The sequence below is a fragment of the Phymastichus coffea genome, unplaced genomic scaffold (assembly GCF_024137745.1).
Source record: "Phymastichus coffea isolate CEN01 unplaced genomic scaffold, Cenicafe_Pcof_1.1 PCOF00053, whole genome shotgun sequence".
In the NCBI taxonomy this organism is placed as follows: Eukaryota; Metazoa; Arthropoda; class Insecta; order Hymenoptera; family Eulophidae; genus Phymastichus; species Phymastichus coffea.
Window position 1 is genome coordinate 1,485,630 of NW_026706864.1, and position 20,921 is coordinate 1,506,550.

General features: G+C 42.4%; 1 non-coding gene across 1 annotated transcript; it reads right to left on the reverse strand.

Moving 5' to 3' along the window:
* Positions 1-9,046: 9,046 nt before the first annotated feature.
* Trnas-aga (transfer RNA serine (anticodon AGA)) lies at positions 9,047-9,128 on the reverse strand. Its single transcript has one exon. It is a non-coding gene; the product is annotated as a tRNA-Ser (tRNA).
* Positions 9,129-20,921: the final 11,793 nt, after the last annotated feature.

Genomic DNA, 20,921 nt, shown 5'->3' on the forward strand with positions numbered 1-20,921 from the left:
GCACATATTATATGATGTGCGATACAAGAAAAGCATTCACAAGATCACGTATCTGAGGAATAGATAAATCTTTAAAAATGTAATATATCTTGGGCATTTGGATACTTAGCATGTCACTTAGACACAAATAGAGCAGAAGAAAAACCCTCATCGGCCACAAAGATATCCAATTACAGGATGCATTTAGAACCCCTGAGTAGTCATCTCAGATTACGAAAGAGCGATGCCGGCCGTTTTTTTTTGCATCTTCACACCGTATGTGTATACATACATCCAAACACCTTTTCACGCCTCAGTCGTGGCTTCCGAGGGTCAACATTTAAAAAAAAAGTCTCCATTCTGCTGGCTCTGCTGGTAAAATGAGTGTTTGTACAGAAAACAGTTTTTACACGTGTTTGCCTTTCTTTGAGCTTCAGTGATAATTGCATCTAAATATATTCAGATTAAAAATTATTGGATACTTTTCTAGTTTTAATATAATTATCGTTGGTAAATTACTTGATTTGAAAATGAAATTATATCAACGTTAAAATCGTTCACTTGACACTAAGGATAACAATCAAAACTTGAGCTAAATCTCAAAGTCGCTTGCTCTGTGCATCGAAGTAATTATAAAGTTAAAAGTCACAATCTACACGACTGAACTAAAATCATTGCGTTGTTACTAATCTGATGGTTAGGATGCTCAATGCTTTTAATTTGAAACGTCATTGATAATTTGCATACTGCTTCTTAAAGTAAAGCTTATGGAATATGTAATCGTAGCAGTATCCACGCTCTGAATCCCACCTAACTCGCATCGCAAACTCATCTGACATTATATTGAGTCTTCCCAGCTTGGCGTAAAATGAGAGATCAACCAATGGGCGACATATAGTTTGCTCTTTGCCTACGCTATTTTAGCGGCGCGCGATGTGCAATCCACGTGCACACTCGGTCGCAGATGCATTTAAAAGGCTGTTCGTTTATGGAGGCGTGCGCGCTCGCTGGCTCGCGCGGCAACGTACTCGTATAAGGAGATGGCCGATCGGCTATTGGGAAGCGCCGCCGGTCGACTAATGGCCTGCTGCTGCTGCCGCCGCTGCCTTGCTGTCAAAACTCTCCTCGCATGGATCTGCCAATAAAGCGCGCAGGTGCGCTATCTATCTTGCTGTCGCTTCTCGCCTCTCCTCGCTTTTGTTCGCCGATCCACTTTCGTTCGCGCTTAGATTTCTTCCTCAATAAGGCTCGCCGTCGAGATATTAAGGCCTGTCTCCTCTGCTCGTTATTATCGTAGCGAGATTGGCCGTTGCTTTTATCGTGAAAAACTGTTGTCCTCGCGTGCCCACTTTAGACCAAACGAAACGGACCACACATCGCAACCTCCACCCCGTTCCAACACATTCGCGTCTCTCGCGTTCTCTCGGCTTTCTCTTATATGCCGCGGCCCTTTCCTTCTAGCCCCATAAATTAGCATGGACCATTGTTGCGCGGCGCTCGCGACACACACACACACACACACACACACACACACACACACACACACACACACACGCACAATGGAACTTGCTTTCCATCCGGAATGTTTACGCTCGTGCGCGCACGCGCCCGTTTTGCGCGAGAACAATGAGGCTGAAAACGGAGGGGACGGAGAGAGAGAGAAAGAGAGCCTCTCCTCGGACTTTTGCAGCGCGGCGGTTACGCGCGGAGACCGCCAGACTCATTAGTACAAAATCGGTCAGTGAAGCTGTATTGCCGAAAAAACAAGTAAGATATACTGCGTCTGTTCGATGCTGCACGCTGCAAATTTAGGCGTGGGTCGTTGCTACCAGATCCAACGTCATCGCTACCTTGCCGATCTGCTATCTTTACCTTTAAAAATTACACACCGACTTCTTTAACGATCGGTTGCGGTGGATCGCGTAGAATCATGTTTGCAGAATTGAATATTTCTCAAAAACTCAAACGTAGTTATGAACTAACACTTATTCGATGCTTGTAGTCAAGAATACAAAATTAGCTGTATTGACTAAATAGTTAATTATAGTTATCTAGTTATAATGTTGAACATCAGTAGATGGTTTTTATCTATTCTTTTAGTCTTTGTAAAACGAACTCATCAATATTCTCCATCAAAACATACATTTGCATATTTATAGTAATCATTTCTCTTCTTAATCGCAAAAGTAAAAAAAATTGATCGACGCTCTTAAAGCGTACGTACTTATACGTAGTATATGAGGGAGCAATTTGAAAAAAGGGGATTTACTTGTGATATGTATATATATACACGTATATATATGCCCACGCACTCGCGCATATATGCCTGCACGTACTTAATTGGCGTGAAAATAAACGCGCCTCAAGGGTGTGCACTGCCGCCATTTTCGCGCGTCTGCAAGAGTAGTGAGTGCAAAAATGAATGACGTTTGTAGAGCAAGAAAAATTGCAGCCAGACGAATACAGTAATGCATCCTCTGAGAAGCGATAACAATTTTAAATGTAGCTTATTGGCGTAAGATTATGCATTTATGTTAGACAGGATCCGTTGTAACGAGTTGTCGTTCTTATCACAAGTTACAAAATGGAATACCTGAAATGTGTGAATCACTTTGTTTTCATCGTATAGATGGTTCTGCTAAGTTACAATAACTTTTGAAGCCAACAGTTCATATACTGTTTACGGAATATCGAAATATTTCGTAATAACACTAACAATTTTTCATTCAAGTGTGTAACTTCTTGACACAAGAAGAGTTGCATATTCATCAAAGTAATTAAACGGGAACTGCTCAAAATTCAGCGTTAACGAAAGGCACAACGAAGTCACCCACTTCGGCAGCAAAGTAATTATTCCCGTATGCCAGCACGAAGAAAGTAGAAAGATTGAATTAACAATATCCACCCAGATGCAAACAAAAAAAAGAAAATGCAGCCAGACAGACACGGTATAGCGCAAAAAAAATCCAGCAAGAAAAGAAATATAAGAGAAAGCGGAGCATGAAAAAAGAGGGGTTAGTGAGAGAGAGAGAGAGAGAGAGAGAGAGAGAGAGAGAGAGAGAGAGAGAGTTGCGTTTCGCAGTAACGAAGGTAATTTTATTCCTCGACTCGAGTTTGGAGAGGCCTTGGCTGCTATTCCTCGAGTGGCGTATACTCGCTGCGAGAGAAAAAGGGGTGGGCGGGTGGAAGAGAGAGAGAGAGAGAGAGAGAGAGAGAGAGAGAGAGAGAGAGCAAACGAGCTGCCGCGGAACGACAAAGAGAAGGGAGGCTATAAAGAAAAGAGGCCATTCTCTAACGACGCCCCGCGAGTCGAGTCGAGTCGAGTTTCCCCCATTTCTTTTTTATGATTTTTTATTTTTACTTCTTTTTCTTTCGGATAACAAACACCTCAGCCGCACGACGGCGGAAAGAGAAAATATGATATATATGGACGCCCGTGGCTTCGGAAAGGTGTGAATTTATAATTAACCCATCCAGCTGGCATTGTCATAGCACTGGCGAAATATAGTGGTCTGCGCGCGACCGATATTATTTGGCTCGAGTTCAGGTGAGCGCGCGATCGTTCTCGCCAATAAAATCCCCGCGGCCACACAGAGAAAATGCGCCATCCGCGATCAGCGCAGCAAATTGTCCCTATTTATTTCTGATATCCCGCAAACGAGACGTCACGCCGGGTGCATCATAGCTGGCCGAGTCGTCGCGGGCTATTACAATTTGGCGATGGGCGAATATCTCGCTCGTTACGCACAAATAACTGAAACGCCTGCGTGTAACCTGTATCTCATCACGCGCATGGCAAAGTGTCACGACCACGCGGCCACGAGCGTATTGTTGTGTCAAAAAAGAAACCGAGCCCCGACGATCGACCGTGTTTATAAACAGGCTCGCAGCTCACGTTACGCACTCTTGTGCGGAATGAAACCACGCCCTTGCAAGGGATGCGTTACGCGTCTGATTGCGCATTCACATGCGAAAGAAGATGAGGATTGAGCCTGACTGATCCTTCTCTCTCTCTCTCTCTCTCTCTTTGATTGTCTCTTGGTAGAGTGATCGGCCGTGGCAGGTGTGTTGCTGCACTTAATAGGGGTTTGCTAAGCATCGAGGTGGATAAGCTTTTAGTAGGTTGCTGATGCGAGAGCGTTATTGCGACATCGTCCATGTTCGCCATTGGTGGTGATTTTTGTCGCGGGCTCGAATGATTTTTTCGATGCTGCGATGTTGAAGCGACATTTCAGCGGATAATGTCGAAAAATACTTTTAATCGTCGACTTGGTAATTGGCAGTTTAATTCATCCACTACATTGTAATAAGGATTATCTGTATCTCGCTTAATTTTAATGCCGCGCGTATCGTAAAATTGCACAATTCAGATGACGATTGTAATTGATATAGAACTGAAACAGTATTGCATTGAAAACTGTGATCACTTTTAATTAACTCTCAATTCACATCCATATTTTTGAAGCCTTACCAAGACACAATTCAAGTTCTTTGCGACAATGCATCCAAGGCACAATTAACTTGGCAGTGAAAAGTTATACGGAAGTCACTTTCACGCAAAATAATTAGATTCCAAATCTAACATTCATCTAGCGGGCTAAACCGTGTACCGATGTATGAAATAAAGTAATTCAATTGGACGCTCGACTTCGTCCGACTTGAAAGAAAGCAAGATAAGCAGCTCGGCTCGCGAGGTGCGCGCGCGACAGTTAAAAAAGGGGTGGCGAACGCGTGCTATTTGAGTTGCGAGCTGCCACTGCCGTCGGTATACGTACCGCGTGAGTACGTCGCCCGCCGATGCTCGTCGCGCTCGAATAATCAATGCTCTCGCGGCTGATTTGCCTAGAATCCGACTCGTGCCTTCCGAGAGCGACTCCGCCGGCAAAAGAGACAAGACTGGCGCCTGTCGACGCGACTTAATTAGCGGGAATAGCCGCTCGCTGCAATAACGCATTCTGATTGATAGCGGCGAGCCGCTCGGTTGGGGCTCTCCGCGCGAAATTAGTCGCGCGGCGCGCGCTAAAAACTCAAAATAAATCAGCGAGCCCGCGAGCGCGAGCTATTAAAATAACTTCCACGCGGATGAAATGGCGCCCGAGCGCGACGATGCAGGACCTTTTCGCGACGTCTATTAGCGAGGGCTTGGCGATCATGTCAGTTTTCGCCCCGTCTTTACTAAGAAATGATAACCAGACAAAGTTAGGGGAAGTCAATAAGGTGCTAGCCGGGTTTCCCAGACGTTATTGTATTTCTAGAGTGTATTAAGAAACAGCACCAACATATTTCGTGGCTTTTTACAGTTAACTTGGCCATGCTTCGGTTAGTGACAACGATAGTGAACTGTCAACTGATTGAGATCTCGTAAATTAAGTAAAGTAAGCTTTCGAAATAGCATCGAAATCGCTTAATCCATAGATTACTAATTATGCAAATTAGAAATCAATATTTTCATATTAGGTATGGTACAAGGTGTACTTTGGGCATTAAGCTCCGCCTAAACGATTCAATTTACAATGAGATATTAGTTACAATATAAATCAAAGAAGCCTAATTATACATGAAATATTTTTCACCTCAATGAAATAAGGAAAATCCTCGTAAAATTGATAAACCACACTGAGTTTTATACATATTTGTCAAAGGGAGGACAGATGATCGATGAATGGAAAAAACGAACTGAGTGAGAGAGAGAGAGAGAGAGAGAGAGAGAGAGAGAGAGAGAGAGAGCGAGAGGATAGCAGAGACAGAAAACGGCGAAAGTGAGAGAAATGCACGTGCAAGTAGGGGGTGAAATCAGGCTTGAAGTTGAAGGGGGAGAGTCGATTTTCGCCTGACTTGCGCTAGCCGGCGCCCAATTAGCGTCCAACTTTTACCGTCTCGACGTTTCTCCCTCGTACACTCCTCCTCCTCCTCTTTCCTCCCTTGTTCGACAAAATGCCGACGTGCGCCCCACGTCAAAATGTTCGGCTCCATGCTCTCCCACTGGCGCCGCTTGCTGCTGTGTTTTCAGTGGCTTTTTTAGGTATACGAACGATTGAATTGGCGCTTGAAATTTTCCGTAGCGGTTATATTTTTCGCTCGCCTTTTGGAATACGTTGAACTCTAAAAATTACGTTCAAAGTTTAGTTCTTGCACTTATTGAAATTGGTTTATTATCTTGCGGATTAACTTCAGTTGTGGATTAAGATTTCTAGTACATTATCGTGCCGCCTGGTGGTACCAAGACTCTAAATGAATATGCAAACTATATGAAACAAAGATAATAACACCGAGTATATCTGTAATCTGTAATAGCAATATCGATACTCATTATGATAATAATAATGAATATCGGTATTCCTATAAAAAATTGAAGCTTTAACAAATCTTCAACAACATTCGTAAACGAATAATAAATGCCCATACGATTGCAGTACGAAGAAACTTCTCAGCGACCGCTCTGTGCGCGCTTTCTTTTCCTTAGAAGCGCACGGTCGTTGTTGTAAGACTCACGAAACGATTCTCCCTGCGCGCGCATTTTCTTTTATATCCGCGCGTATACACAACCCCTCGCCACGACGCCGACGACGTCGCGCTTTCGATTTTCACGTGTACAAAACTGACACTAACGAGCTGCTGCTGCCGCTGCTGCTGCTGCTGTTGCTTACATACACGTAACGACGTGACTTTTATATATACGTGCGTATGACAGGCTTTCCTTTATTTTTAGAGCAGGACGCATATTTGCCTGTATAAAGCCAGTGAGACGACGACGACGACGGCGACGACGACGACGACGACGACGATGACAACGATGATGTATATATAAAGACGACTGATGTACAATGGCAGCCTTGTCGTTCTGTTATCGCTCCTCCGCCCGATGCGATTTGGATTGTCTATTGTTCGACGAGGAGGATAATGCGCTGGGCATGCGTGGAAAATGTTAATTATATACGAGCTTTTGTACGCGCGCGATGTTAATTGCTTGATATTCGAGAAGGCAATAAAATACAGCGTGCGCATAATCGCATCGCATAAGTCAAGAGTGACAAAAAAAAGGATGACGTATATAGCGTAATAGCAACATAGCTCAATTAAGGCATCAGCGATAAAAGTCAAACAGCGCGTCTCGTCGCCGCAACGCGCAGGAATTACACGGATTAACCACAGTTACCCCTTCTTTTTTTTCACGCAAACATTAGAATAACTACCGGCGAACATCTGCCATAGGACGTACAATGGACTGAGCGCGAAAAAAATATAGCCGATAGAGCGAAAAAAGTGACGATGAAAAAAAAAAGAAGCAGAGAAAGGAAAAGGGAAAGACGAGGAAGAGTGATTGCGGGGCGCGTCTAATTGCGCCTCTCGCGCCCCGTAAAAATTTTTCGAGGACTAGCGCGGAGATACTTTACGGAGATACGTACGCGCAATGGGCTGCGGAGGGAAAGGGGTTGACTCTACATATGTTTTTTTTTATTTCGACCCTCTTTCTCTACGTGGATGGGCTATAAATTTTCATGTGTGTATATATTTTTTATAAATGAACGTTTCGAGAAGTGAGTATTCGTTTTTTTTCCGCGGGTTGTGAAGTCAAAGAGTAAGGGACAATGTCCCCTAACATTTTGCGGTGTATTGGAAATTGATTCATGGTTGTCTGTGGTAGTTATCGATGATATGTTACGATAATATATAAAATATAATGATATACTTGTTAAAATATTTTTCAAAATCCATTGGAAAAAGTGAATGATTCAGAAACAATTTCCAACCCGTTCTTTTACCCATCGGAAAGAAACTTTATTTAAAGTTAATTTCGGAATGAAATAATCAATTTTCGATGATAAAAAATTACTTGAAAAGAAGAAGCTGATCGGCAATGGTAATTTCTTTTATCTATTCGAATCGTAAGTATCACTATTACCTACTTAATGAGATAATAGAACGTTGCTCTAATTCGTTGTTTCCATAAATTTAACGCATGCGAAGAAAGTCAAACAACTTATTAGTTGTTATCAGTCTAAATCACAACGCAGAAGCAGACTGCTTCCAACGTGGAACAAAACATTATGAAGCTCAAACCCGTATCAAAAAGGTAAATACGATATAACACTCCATAACATTCTGTCAGCGTCCCTATAAATACAAAAATCCAACAAAGAAAGAAAAGAAAAATGAAAGTCACCTATGGAAAAAGTGAATCGTCACCGAAAGCCTCCGCGCGATACATCGATATAATCCATACTCGTTAGTGTACATAGGAAACACACTCATAGGAGAGAAGAAGAGGCGCGGGAAAAAACAGGAGCTTTATTTATCTATTACACAGTCGCGTACGCGTACAGGCAAAGCATATGCTACCGGTCTTTTCGTTCTCTCTCTCTCTCTCTCTCTCTCTCTCTCTCTCTCCAGGGGGTTGTGGCTGGTGGTGGTGGTTGGTCCCCCCAATTACGCGCGTGCTACTACTATACTACAGCACGCGCTCCCCTAAAACTACTTCATTACGCAGACAGCCGTGTTGACTTGTATTGTAAGCATGAAAGAAAGCCGTGCGTACGAGAGCGTATGGTCCCTTTCGAGAGCCCTCGACAAATAATATCTGTGACGAATCGCGCAAGGAACGACCGACTACTGGGGATGTACGCTATATCCTTCCCTCCGCTGCCCTTTTTTCTGCTTCTATGAGCTTCATATGTCTTGATCTCGCCCGCGGGACAGATTTTTTTACTTGTTTTCTATGACGATATATATGGGATTAGATGCCGATTGATAGAGATTACGGAGGATACGCTTTCTTTGAGCTTTCTTTGAAAGTTCATTGTGCTGTTAATTGGCCAACAAATTTATTCTTACTAACTTTGTATTGTCAATTATTTATAATATGTAAAACATAAAGGTTTCACACAATTACAATGGCTACAAGAAGTTAACGGCTCATAGTCGCAACCACACTTGGTTCCTACGGTACAGGTATTTAAAGTCATGTGAAAAAATATTATTATCGAATATATACACTGCACTAACTATCAAAATGTACGAACAGCAATTGAATTAAAATAAATAAAGTAAGAAAAAGTGCAAAAAAGTTCGCAGTCGGTAGGACTCGAACCTACGCTCCCAGAGGGAATCTGATTTCTAGTCAGACGCCTTAACCACTCGGCCACGACTGCTGCGACCCTTGTCTAGTTGAAAAACATATTCAACTAGCGAGATAATCTTTACCAATATCAAGTTTGAGTAAATTTCTTAAAATAGTATGGTGTTTCGGTAATTAATGTTTACGTAGTAGAACAAGTGTATATAAGTAACATTATTATACCGACAGTAGATTCCTACTTTATCTCGTAAGCTATCTCAGACATGCTTTCCTAGATTAATTAAATACATATCTTGAAATATTGTTATAAATTATTTATTTGAACACTAACATGATTTAATGATTACAAAACTACACTCGACAATAATTTGAATGTTCGATATAATAAAATAGCCTCGTAAGAAGAGGTTCACGATATATTATAAAAATTAGCATCAACATAAAAATAAAAAGTAAGCAGCCAGAAAAAAATAATATCCAATGGCGTATACTCTTGAATTTATAGTCGGTATCAAATTTGAAAAAAATCATTATCGACGAAGTGGAAGTCTTTAAAAGAATATTTTGACAACGATGATACATCGTATTCACGTGCATTCGCCTCATTTTTCGATACTGCCTGACAATGCTTTGCTGCGCGTAGACTAGCCAAGGGTTAATACAGTCTCTCTCTTGTAACGCAGGATGGAACGCCTTTTATTTTCACCCCTTGTAATGATTTTCCGCCCTTATCGAACATAGCATGCGCACACCTGCGCAGGGGGGAAGAAAGGGAGAAAGAACGCGAGATGAGCGGAGACATTGTCTTGCTGAACGATCTGTGAGATGACGAGATAATAACTTTTGACATTTCTGCTACGAGTTGTCTTTGTGTTGTATTAGAAGGATTAAAGCTTTCGGATATATTTTGATGGAGATAAGCAGTTTTGTTACAACTGTCTTTTGAACTTTCGATGCCGATGAGAGCCAATTGATACTGCCAATTGATGAATGCAGGATAATACAAATACACAGATGCATTGAAAGCGTTCAATGGCAAATGTACAGGCAAGCGATTAGCCAAAGTTTGTACAAGATAAAAGATTGAGATATGACTTCTTGACACGCTAATCTGCGCGTCCGCGCATTAACAAAGGCACATGTTAGATGGCATGCAAACAGACAAGTGCCACTGGCTCTGCTAATCATTTTGGCAAACACTGCCCGCATATGTGTTTGCTTACGACAGGGGTGCGCGCGCAAATCGAGCGATCGACGTAATGCGCTGCTGGTAGAACAATATGGTGAGTGTTTCTTGCGACTTTTGTACTCTCGTTATACTCGTCTAGGCTCTGTTCTGCCTAAGTATTGCTCTTCCAAAGTAAAGACATCATCTTGCGACAAAAGTAAAAAGGACAAAAAATGAAATCCATACGTAGAAAAGCACAAGAAGTTCCGGAGCCGAACCTCTCCGGTAGGCCGCGTTTGATTGATGATTTGCCCTTAGCGTGTACAATGCAGCCACTGGCCCCACGTGTGCAACAGGCCCATCGTTTAACGTCGAATCATTGCCGCACTATTAATCATATTCATATGTAGCTTCGGAAAGAGTCGATGATCTCTGCCGTGCGCGTGCACTTCATCATATACGCCAAATATTGCGATGCAGCGTTACAGCTCTTAAGTATAAGCGACGACGTTGCTTTTCAGTTGTTTGCAAATATACCGTTTTGCAGTAAGAGCCAAACGATACATGTAGCTATTGTGTCGTGCTCTTCGTTAGCACGAATTTTCGCCGTTTTATCGCTTTTACAGGCCATCAACATCGCGCTTCAAACATTTCAATCAGCTCGTCAACGATTCATTGCGGAAATACTTGGTAATCGCAATGCCATAAATTTCAAACGCGCACTTTTCCATCAATTATCCGCTCGAAAGCGTGCAAGCGAACAATAACAAATGCGACGCATTGATTGATCGACTGCAGAGATGCTCTTGCATCTTAATCCCGTATATGTACACGCGCGCGCACGTATAATATATAGCTTGACTATACGCGAAAGCAAAAGCCACCTCGGTAGCGAGAGTCGTTCGTTAGCGCCTTTTGTCGACACATGACTTGCACGATACGCGAAGCTCAAGTCACAGATCTGCCGACTGCAAGTTTCAGATTATAGATTATCGTGCATTTTACAAACAAAGATTGTCATTGTTTCCAACATTCCGAGTAGATGGTATAAGCTGATAATTCTTACAGCTCACTAATAATGCCTCCTCAAAAAGAATCTTGCCGCGCGATGATCTAATAGACTTCCTATTAACGCTCCCGACTGACTTTTTTTAATCAATTAGGGAAGCCCACCTGATGCTTTCGAGTGGCCACCCTGAAGTATAATACTCACTGCGCGCACGACTAACTGTTTCCATTTGAACACAACTGAATCTTGTCTTAAGTCGTCGATCAATCAGATGAATGAGTAACTTACTTTCTACTGGACGAATATGGTTTGAAAGCAATCTGCGTGTTGTTAAAAGTTACCTTGATGAAATAAAAAAATTGATTATGATAATCGGAGTAAAAAAAATTTTAACAATATAATATCCACGTACTTCTTAACTGTGTATGGATTGAAATTGTACGTAATGAAATTTCGTTATTATTTGCATAAAATCCACGTGAAATACAACGGACAATTCATCGCACGGCATATGTGAAGAGAAAACGGTTCAAGTGCCGTCAGCAAGTGTCTACTGTAGTAGTAACGATCGGTATGCCGCGTTAGGTAGCCCATTATCATACGCGATCTCGTCATCGTAAAGGATCGACGTCATCGCGGCTCTCTTCAAGTCAAAGAGATACCGCCAGCTGCGAGAAGAAGAAGAAGAAGAAGAAGGAGCGGTCAGTCGGCGTCCTGGGGTATATTTTCGTTCGTTGATACGTTTGATTGCACTGCATCATCGATATTTCAGATTCTTATCGTGCAAAATCTAATAACAGTGCGTGTGGCTTTCGTACATTCAGTGTATTCGGGTTATTGCTTGCGAGAGGCGGATAAATGTTGGAGCCACCTGAGCGACTTCTACAATATTTAGTGATGATTGTGTTACTTTCTTGGTTTGAAATGGATCTGAGATAAGGTAATAGATGAAACTTTTGCAACTGTATCAATGTACTAAATTTTTACTTAGAGTCATTAACAAATTACGAGCCACACCGATAAACTCAATCAAGCAGTTACATTACAACTATCAGGTTTGCCTTTTATCCATCGATAACCCAGCAGTGCCGATCCTCGGCCAGTTCGACCGGCTTGATTAATCTCAAAAAGAAGAGCGTCATCTCTGTCGACATGCATATGCATACACCTCGAGAATAAAGAAAGAAACACGAAGGAGAGGCAGCTCTTTTCTGTCAGCGCAACGACGCGCTAGTCTCTTCGGCGAGTCATCTCCAAACTGCCATTTAATGTATCTCTCCCTCTTTGCGACATTAAAAAATCGACTGCGGGGGCATTTAATCCTCGCTTATCTAAATTTTCCATCGGCGGCCACAGCCTCCCAACCAGATATTTATACGATGCGTCTCCTAGAGATAACTATCTCGCGTTTATAAGGGAAACGTGCAGCTCAGTGGTTTTATACGCATGGAAAAAAAAATGTTTGCTTGGCACGCACTATTATACAAACTAGGAAACTTTTTATCGACGCGGACGTGAAAATTAGGTCACGTTTCCCTTCCTGTATCGATACACATTTTTTGTTGTCGACGGTTTCTCTGATTCATTTTGCTCCTCTCTCCCGCTCTCCCGCTCTCTCTCTCTCTCTCTCCCTCCCTCTCTTCGGTGAGAGAGACAGAGAGAAAGAGAGATAGAAGTCGGCGGGGCATTTAATAACCTGACGACTCACCGACGATTACCGGGCAAATTCCTCGGTAGCCTCCTCGCGTCTGTCACTGCTCCCTGCGCACCGGTGATAAATAGTAAAATACGAGCCGACGAGTCTCTTGGAGAGAGTAAAAGAAACTTTTTCTCTCTCATCTTGCGGGGACAGGATGCTCTCGCGCGTTCCCATATTAAATCGACGAGTTTAATAGTTGTTTCGCCAAAATTTATGAATCATTTGCTTAAACATATGTATGTAGCGAGAAATTTTTTTAAATATTTTTTTTCGTATTTTCTGTCTCGTGCTACTTTAATGACCGACATTTTGTTGTTTGCACTGACAAATGGAAAATCGAATATTTAGGATCGAATGGCTGATAAATAATTGAGTATTTGTGACGCACGAGTTGTGCTTGTCAACTCATTTTGCATCATTGCAGTCATGAAAATCCAACAAGTAAAAAATTATATTTTTTATGATGTCGCGAGGAATATTCATTTTACTCGTACGCTTAAAGTTGTTTGAAAAAAATTTGACCATGTAACTTTTCAAAAATCCGCCTTTAATATCACTGACAGATGGATTTGGCTAATATTTGTCGTAATTCAAATAGCCTCTACCGAAATAAAAAATGTGATAACTGTCATAATTATTACTATTAATTGGAAGTGTTAAAAAAAGTGAACTACCATACAAAAAGATACTTTCTTCGTTATTCAATTGAAAATACCGATGCGTAGTTCTGATATAGTCTAAAAATGCGAAATCTGTTTCACTTCTTCTCACCATACTTACTCGCAAAAAAAAATCTATCAAAAACTAATTCGAACCCGAATTCGCGATTTGACCTTGAAAATCTAAAGACTACACACACTTACACTTCCGCACGCAGTGCACATACAACGTCGTACAACCTCGGTGCAGATAAGAACTTATCAGTGCGTGTGTCGTAATTCGGCACTCGTTAACACGAGTCACGCGGCATACGTATATGTATGTATATCTAATCGCGCTCTCTCTCTCTCTCTCACTCTCTCGGCTGCTGCTGCTGCTGCTGCTGCTGCTCGTGGAGAATATTGTAGTACCGAGGAAGCAATTAGAGTCACGCACGCGACGGTTGCCGCACTCTAATCGACATAGCATACTTCCGCGAAGGCAAAAGCCGACCGTAGCAGCCACTACCGCTGATGAGGTCCATACGAGGAGGAGGGCAAAACTTTAACACAGCACGCGACATGCCGCCAGCGCGGCCACACGCTTTGTTGCGGTAGAGCGCTAATAATCAGGATACTACCCGTCTTCAAGGTCGTTGATGATGTTTTTTATAGATAGGAGTGTGCTTTTTTGCGTTCGAGGGAGGTATATCGGATTTTCATTTCCAGATCGACGGCGTACCGAATGATGGAAAACCGGCTTGTCGTGCTTCAATTTTTTTCGTTATTTTACGCATTAGCGCGCATTTGTAAAATTTTGTCGTTACGACAAATGCGCACTTCCGTCGGTGACGACAAATGGTAGTGTCTTGTCTCATCTGAATAGGACGCATTTCCACCTGGTCGTACGCGCGCACGAAGAAATCGCGAAAAGAGCGAAGAAAAAGGTGAAGCCGAAAGAAGAATGTTACGCCTTGAGGCGTTAATTCAGCGACGTGTGGTAATTCGTGTATTTGTTTCTGCCGTGCGCTCCGTAAATCGTTGGTTGCGAGGCGCCAAGCAAAAACCAATATGGTTAGGAATGCAAGAGCGCGTTAATAGTATATTTACCGGACGAGAGGAGGTTGGCGGCCCATACGTCACTTTATTATACTCGTATGCAAAGCGAGAGAGGAAGAGAGAGGGGGAGAAAGAGAGCCGAGATCTATTGGCTTTTGAGAGGTAATCTCAGCAGCAGTTTTATGGCGCGGCTGATTGAAAATTTTGGTCTGCATTGTTTCGCGGCCTTTGACTGATGGTTATTGCGGATATATATAGTTGGGGAAGGCGGTTAAGTGACAATGAACATTTTATGGGAACCTCTTTTTGTTTAGGAGGAAGGACGGTGGCGAGTGAGTTTTTTGCTGGGCGAGCGCTGTCGCATGGTGAGTGTGCCGCGCTGTGCGGTTCGAAATGCATTGTCACGTCGAAACGAAGGGGAATTCGAAAAGGCGCGCGCCTCTCCTCGTACGTCCGACCGAACTCGCCATTACTACTCGGCGCGCAGAGGAAAAAAAGAACGCGGTCCGAGCTGGCGATGGCGAGTCCCGGCGTCGCGCGCAACGAACGCGCGTCTCCGTTTGAGTCGCGCTTCGCCCGGAAAAAGGGAGCAAGGCAAGAGGCAGGCGCGCAACGCCGTGAACTGCAATATCCTGCAGGCTCTCTATGACTTGTCAACGAGCAATATTGATGGGGCTTGAGAATCGAAAGCTCGCAAAGAGGAGAAAAAGAAAGACAGCCCCTCTCGCGTTCGAGCAAATTACTTTTTGACGAAACGCTATACAGCGCTATGTAGGCGAGCGACGCAGCAGTTTGATTTAGTGATTTTAAAAAGGGTTTTTCTATTTGGCCTGGCGCGCTGCGTGCCGGAGATTTATCGGTTTTTACTTTGCGCTTCGCCCGCGCAACAGTGTATATTATATGTGTTTGTTGGTTTAGGGCGTCGGGCTCCAGTGAGTAACGAGATGCTTCAAGATTGAGTGGCTGTTAATCTTTGAAGGTATACAGCGCGCGATCGAACGCGATGTTTATGCAGCCTTTCCAAGAAAAATATTGTGCACGCTTCAAGTTCGGAAATCGATCGTCATGTTCAATAAAAATTATTACGCGCGCAAAGTTTGCACCTGCGCGCGCGCCGCACTCTATCAAAAACTCCCACTCGCGAGGGTTGATTAATTGGCATGAGCGCGTATCCGTCAGCATTGACCTAAAAAGCGCGGAGAGAGAGAGAGAGAGAGAGAGAGAGAGAGAGAGAGAGAGAGAGGAGAAGCTCGAATAACAGATCAATTAGTCATCTTTAACATTAATTAGCGAGAACGCGCAAGAGAGAGAAGCGCGGATAAGGGGCGCCCATCGGAACTTGCCATGCGCCGTCTGTGTCTCTGTGTTGTCTATACGTGCGCGACGAGCTCGCGACAAAACTGGTTTCTTCGCAATGGCAGCTAAAGAAAAGGGGAGAGAGAGAGAGGGAGACGCGAGTCGTTCGCTTTGCCGTGATGCCACGTTCGCGAAACGCCACGATTCCATATATAAAGGGATTGATGTATTTTCAGGGTTTGGGTTGGGTTGGGTTTCAAATTGAAGAACGATTCTGATCGATCATATTTTCGATTGACCATGCTTCTTTTTGTCGTCTTCTTTAAAAATATTTGGACGTATTTATTTTCCACCAAATCGATTTCAATGCAATTCCTCTCTCCCGTCCAATATTGTAATTCAAGCATCAATTATTAATAACAATTAAGTTACACGAATAATTTATGTATTATCTGCAATAACTTCACAACTGAGAATTAATTAATTTTAACGGAACTCTCGGAGTTTCTCTTCCAACGTATTGAGAAAGCAAAATGTCAATTATACAGAAAAACCAGATCAAAGACAATCGCAGCAATATTTTCGAAAAAAAATCCTTCAGCCAACACAAAAAGAACGTCGTGCGTCTGAACAAACACTACGGAAAGTTGCTTATATATCCGCGGCGCAAGAAAACGGAGCGCGGCGCGGCTTCTTTTGTGATGCCCGATACGATGCGTTTTCTCTTTCTTTTTGTATTTTTGTCCCTCCTCTCTCTCTCTCTCTCTCTCTCGCTCTCTCGCTCGCAAAGAAGATGGAGTTGGCGATGCCGCGCTTTGATTGAAGCTTCCATCTATTTTCCGCTAGGAAGTGCCTATTTTCGCTAGAGTATAAGGATTACTTTTTCTCTTTTTAGTAACGCTGTTTTACTCAAGTGCAATGAACTAGGTTATACGATAGATGCTTGCGTTTGTGAATCTTTCGATGATATATGATATAATATGAGGTGTATCTTGATTTGTATGTTTTTACAAGATCAAGTACTGTATTAAAAAACAAAAATTGATATTTGAAACGAATGTTTCAATTGAGACAAAGAACAATGTTGAAGAATGCCATAAATTTGAGAATTCTTTTCACTGTGAAAATAATATTTGATTTTCCAAGTCACACAAGGACTTTCTCGAATCAATGACCATTTGTATAGCAATGTTTGATAATATAACGTGAAAGTTAAATAGTCTTACATGGCATACGGCAAGCATCAATGAATAAAATTAAACGCTGTCACGTAAATATCCGTTAACTAAGTTTTATAGAAACAGACTTGATCCGAGTAATGTCGTAGTCAAAGGAATTGTTACTAGCGCGTAATTCAAATCGCCCACTCTCAAGCATATGCAGTACCATTAATCTCATTGAAAAAGCCTGACCAAGCAACGAAAAATCATTGTACCAAGTATGAACGAAAAAAAGTCAGCCGGAGACATGGATTTTCGCTATCTAGCTCAGGTGCAGCAGGCAGGCTCTTGAGAGTCTATTCGGCGCGTGAATACACGCGCGGGAGAAAGAGAAAACTGTGGCGAGCAGTTGAGCGCCGGAAGCCGCTGCCTAGCGGCGGTCGATCAGATAAGCTTTTCTTGAGGCCGCGCGTATATAGTAGTAGCGGAACGTACATCTCTGTATATATGTGTGCGAGTGAAAAGCGCGCAAACTTAGCGATTGACGGCTGAGTTAAGAGATCAACTAGGCTATTTACATTTAAGGACTATTGGTCCGAAAAGATTCTTTTTTGTGTGTTTTTTTTTTTTTTTTTTTAAATGAGAGAAGGAGAGCGATTTTAGGAATTTTTCATAGGAGCCCATTCTTATTGCGTTTTGTTTTGCCATTGAGAAAGAAAATCGCAGTTGAATTTTCAGCTACTTGTCAGAATCTTTGCAAAATCATTTATTTAATCATCGTTCGGTCACTTGATCAAATGTTTCGTTGTGAATTCGGAAATGAATCATTACAGATGGAAGTCCCACGCGAGAAATTATCCAATGAATAGTTGATAAATTAAAGGAAAGCTACTTGATTCTCTAACAATTGCATCATATGCACCAGTCCAAATGAAACTGTACGGTAAAACACCTGATCAGATAAAAATCTAACGAGTCAACCTACCGACGCCGCAAGACGAGACAAGTATCTAACGAATGTAACTCGTTTCCGAAAGCTCTCACTCTCAGCTTAGTAATTTACTCACCCACTGAACAACAATCACATCATCATCATCGCCATCGCATGCACACTTTTTCTCCACTTGTCGCCGGCATACGTACAACCCGTTAGAGATGCACACACACGGCGGAAGCGCCTCGTAGAAAACAAATCTCGAGCGCGCGCATTGTCTGTACGGTGCACTTTCCTGGTTCCCATACGCTAAAGGCGTATCATCAAGATAGACGGTAAAACGGCGAATTTAGAATTAGATGACTCTGTAGCTGTAGGGAGTGTGTGTAACGGATACTTTGCTATGTGCCACAGCTGTTATGTATATACTTTTCGTGTTTTTTTTTTTGGTTGGCCAAGTGTAATTTTTTACGTATAATGTGTGCCATCGGCTTTGATTTTTGAATGTCATTGTAAGTAATTTATAATGATTAGTTAGGCTGGATCTTATAATTTGTAATATAATTTATTACACCGAAAGTGTGCAAAGCACCCTTGCTTTACATAGATATAGTCGATAAATCTTTGATTATACATATGTTTAGAGTAAAAAAAATCATATCCTTCGAGTGAAAGCGGACTGAGTCCATTATCCGTTAATGGATGCATGAGATATTGAACAAATAGTCAATAATAAATGCTTAAGCAAACTAAAATAAATGCTTTTATCGAAAGCATGAATAAACTATATTGCAGTCAACATCTTGTTACACGTAAAGGAGAAATTTCTTTTCAATGTTTCCCTCAACGCTGTTCATGCTACTTTTCAATTATATCTTTGTCAGTTCAGATCGAGATTTACCCGCAGAAAACTTTGCATATACATTGGTTCTTCCATTCCGAAAAACAAATGAAAATGCAAATTACTATAGAAAATAAGGAAACGGCAACATATCTACGTGCAGTCCAATTATCACAATACCGCTGAGAAGCCAAAATGAAGGAAAAAAAAACTAATAGTAGGACTTGGAAGGAAATATGGAAACCCGATAGGGGCTGACATAGATAAACGAGGTTCTTCCTACCTACCGACGTCGGCGCGGCAGCATGCCGTCAGATCGATCGCGCGATCGGATTATTTCGCGGACGGCTGCCGAGTATAGCGAAGGAACGTCGTCCTTGTCGTCGTATCCCAAACGTATACGTGCCTCGCATGCAAGCGTACTGCTGGCGCGACTTCTCCCTTTTTCGATATCTTTTGCCAACTGCGAGAGAGAAATTCTTCTCGACCTAGCTGCGAAACGTCTTTCGCTGTCGATGTCTATCGATCGGAAAACAAATCTTTTTTTATTCAATATCCCATATTAAATTCGTGTTTTTATCATACAACAGAAATAAAGTTTCGACACGGTTAGGGGCTTCCATTCCTCAATTTATTGAAAGGCGCTTATTTGTAATGTTAAATCAAGAATTTTCATTCGATAGAGTTGCAATTAATTTGATTTAGATTAGACGTCAAGTGCAACTTTATTTGTTAGACAGCATGGTGTGAATTCTTGAAAATCGTATTTACAAATGAAATAGTAATTTCAATTTGGAAATGCTGCCGCAAACCTGTGGCAGAAGAACTCGACATGAAGTTCCAACAGTTAGCACACAAGATAATCTTACTTGATTTGCACGTCCTAGAACGATTGCAATCTGATGTTGCTCATCGCGCAGAGAAAAAGTGCTCGTTCTGCATGCCGAGATTGATCAAGCTGCTTCTGTTTCAACAGAGTAAATTTCATATTTTTCATGCATTAAATCATAGAGCGGGCGATCAGATGTGTATCTCCTCTTTTCTTTTGAAGACTCACGCCTCGTTGCATTTAATAAGCGCGTCCAGCACGAGCACTGCAACATCAAAATGCAGACGGGTCATGTGCATTAAATCATATCCCTTTGGAAAGTTTTTTTTTTAAAAGCACGCAGGCGTCGCGAGAGCGTACAATCGCATAGTACGCACTCACTGTGCTTGGTTTATTACGTCGTTTTCACGCTGTCCGATCGCAGCCGTCGAACGAAACAAGCTAGCTGCTTGGCCAAAACACAAGAGACATAAGAGACAGCCCGAATGGAAATTACACAGAGTGAGGAAATTCGGCCAATAGCGAGTCTCAACAAAAACAAAGTATGAGCGACGTAGGCGCGCGGCGGATAAATAAAAGCGTATAAATGGCAAAGTAACCTTGACACGCATGCGCTGCCGAAAATAACGTCGAGGCGCGTTCTCCCCAGGTGCCAAGAGATAAGCCACAGCGAAATTAACCGTTAGCGATAAAACGGCTGTCTCTGGTTCGGCGTGCACGAGTGCACGTGTAAGTGTACGTCAAGTGTAACAATGCTTCGGATATGTGTGCGCGCGCGCTAAGCGAGTACCGCTGCGCGAGCTTCCGGCGAATCTCTTCATTCGCCCGAGGTGTCGGACATAGATAAGCCGGGTTCGGGCTTCGCGAGCGCGAGTAGAGATAAGTGCCAAGCAATGTTAGGAAAACCCCAGTGCCAACGATTTTGTAGACACGGGCGTTTTTGAATTAATGTCAATTATTAGCGATATCATTTCCTGGACGCCTGTACTACACACCTCTGGTGTCGATGATGCGTTTCAACCAATTAAATTAATAAGCGCGAATCAGTTTAAGTACGGCCGATGTGAAGAACGGTTGAGATCTATATCTAAGTTCGCTCATTCTTTATAGTAACTAATCATCGGCCAGAGTTTAATGAACGAGGCACTGTCATATTTTTAGTTTCGTCTTAGTAAAGGATAAATAATTGTTTATCCTTTACTAAGTTTGTTTGCTGGTAGGCCATTCATTTTC